Genomic DNA, 2,555 nt, shown 5'->3' on the forward strand with positions numbered 1-2,555 from the left:
TTAACGCACACTCTTCATTGCTCAACAGAGAAGCGAAATGAAGAACTTGTCTAAAGACCATGAAATGGGCTTTGGAGGTGCTGAAGGTCTGAGCCTAGCACAGGCTTTCGGGACTTTATTAAAGATCTCGTTACCTAGGTCGACCTGGAAGGCATATAGAATGGGTCTTGTCAAAGCAGACTTACATGCTGAAATCGTGTTCGCTGCCAACCCTTGACCATGGAGGTGGAGAAGAAAGATAAGCAGAAGTCTGTCAAGATCTCCTGCGGATTCTTCGCCTTGACAAAAGGCCACCCATTTTCTCCAAGATGATTCATATTGCCCTTCTAGTAGATTTGCACTTATATTCCTCAAGGAAGTCTATACTGGCTTTCGAAATCCTGAAACGCTTTCTCACCGCTAGGGAGAGAAAATCATGAGCTGCAGGGTCCGGGTTTTCTGTAATGAAGCGCAGACAGTAGACTTCTGGACTCGCTGGGTCAGAACTGGATCTGGTAGTGGTAAAAACTTCAGCTACAGTTCCAATGCCAGGAGGAACCACACGCTGTTCGGCCACTTGTGGGCCACTATTGACGCTACCCTATGAAGGATCTCAGTTTGTTGAGGACCCTCAACAGAAGGTTGTGAGGAGGGAACAGATAAATCTTGGACCATCTGTTCCAGTCGAGGGACATCGCGTCCACTGCTTCCGCTAAGGGGTCCTCGTACGGGGCACGTACAGGGGCAACTTCTTGTTGTCTTTCGTCGCAAAGAGGTCTATCTGCAGTTCTGGGACTGATTCAGAATGAAGGAGAATGATCCCTGCGTCTAAGGACCATTCTGACTCTATCGGTGTGAACCTGGATAGAGCGTCCGCTGTCACATTGCGGACTCCTTGAAGGTGAACTGCCGACAGGTACCACTTCTTCTTTTCCGCCAATCGGAAGACGGCCAACATCACCTGGTTGAAGAGGTGGTGACCTCGATCCTTGTCGATTCAAGTATCTCACAACTACCTCGCTGTCTATCACCACCTTATGTGGATCGAGTGACGCGGGGAGACTTTCTTTAAGGTAAGGAGCACTGCCCTAGCTTCTAGAAAGTTTTATGTGAAAGGTCTTGAATAGCCTGGACCAAGTCCCCTGGACTTTTTTCCGATGAGAGTGACCTCCCCATCCCTCCTTCGAGGCGTCTGAGTGAATCGTCACCGACGGGGGAGGTGGGCTGAAGAAGAACCTGACTTCTTTAGATGTCTGGCTTGGGACCCAAGGCCTGAGAAGAGTACTTAGCCGAAGCAGCTGGTCTTCTCAGATCTCTTCACGCGTTTGATGCATAACTTCTCCAAACTCTGATTGCATCCTTTAGCTGTGCTCTTAGCACTGGGTCTGTCACCGAAGCAAACTGGAGAGAGCGCAGTGCTCTCTCCTGCTCGTGTCTTGATATCCTTTCGGAATCTTGAAGTCTCTTGACAGAACCCGCTATCTCCTTCCTTTTCTTCGCCGGGGGTGGAGAAACGGTGTGACAAAAGGTCCCAGTGGATTCCCAGCCACTGGAACTTTTGAGATGGAGAAAGTCGAGACTTTTTCTGTTGATCTTGGAGCCTGGGTACTCTAGGAACTGGATCACTTGACTGGAAGCTTGCAAGCATTCTGTCTCGGATGCTGCCCACACCAACCAGTCGTCCAGGAAGGCTACTACCTGAATTCCCTTTAGGCATAATTGTTTGAGAGCTACGCTCGCAAGCTTCGTAAAAATCCTTGGGGCTATGTTTAGCCCGAATGGCATGGCTCCGAAGGCGTATAGTCTTCGTTGTAGCCTGAACCCTAGGTAGGGGGAGAGTTGATGGCTAATTGGAATGTGCCAATAGGCGTCTGACAAGTCTATAGAGACGGATATGCCCTCTTGGGCAGTAAGGTCCTTATGTGTTGCAGTGTTAGCATTTTGAATTTGCGCAATTCACTATGAACTTGTTGAGTGGCGACAAGTCCAGAATGACTCTGAGCTTTTCCGAGTCTTTCTTGGAACACAAAACAGCCTCCCTTAGAAATTGATGGGCTTCACCCTTCGGATCACCTTTTTTCTCCAACAGTTCTTGAACGTACTCCTCCATAACGGGGGTGGAGTGTTGGAAAAACCGAAGGCACGGGGGTGGAGTGCTGTACCAGCTCCAGCCCAGTCCATTCTTGAGTAGGCTGTGGGCCCAGGGATCGAAGGTCCACCGATCCCGAAATTTCAGAAGTCTCCCTCCTACCGGTATCACCTCACTTGGACTGCCGTCCTGAGGTCTTGCCTTCCTGACCACGACCACCCCTGAATCCCCTTCCCCTTGAGGGGCGTCTAGACGAGCCTCTGGCTGCTCCTCTAGGCTTTGCTCGAAAGGAAGTAGACTGCCCTTCGAACGCTGGGGTGAATGCCGTGGACTGTGTTGACACGGCCTGGGGTACCCACTGAAAGGTGGTCGGGGTTTGTGCCACGATCTGGGGCACTGGGGGCAATGGCAATTGCAGTTGCTGTTGCTGTCTAAGAGGCTTGGCTGGCCGAGACGGTAGCCTAGTCCTCATAGTCTTCCTCTTTGG

Source organism: Palaemon carinicauda, chromosome 12, assembly GCF_036898095.1.
Source record: "Palaemon carinicauda isolate YSFRI2023 chromosome 12, ASM3689809v2, whole genome shotgun sequence".
In the NCBI taxonomy this organism is placed as follows: domain Eukaryota; kingdom Metazoa; phylum Arthropoda; class Malacostraca; order Decapoda; family Palaemonidae; genus Palaemon; species Palaemon carinicauda.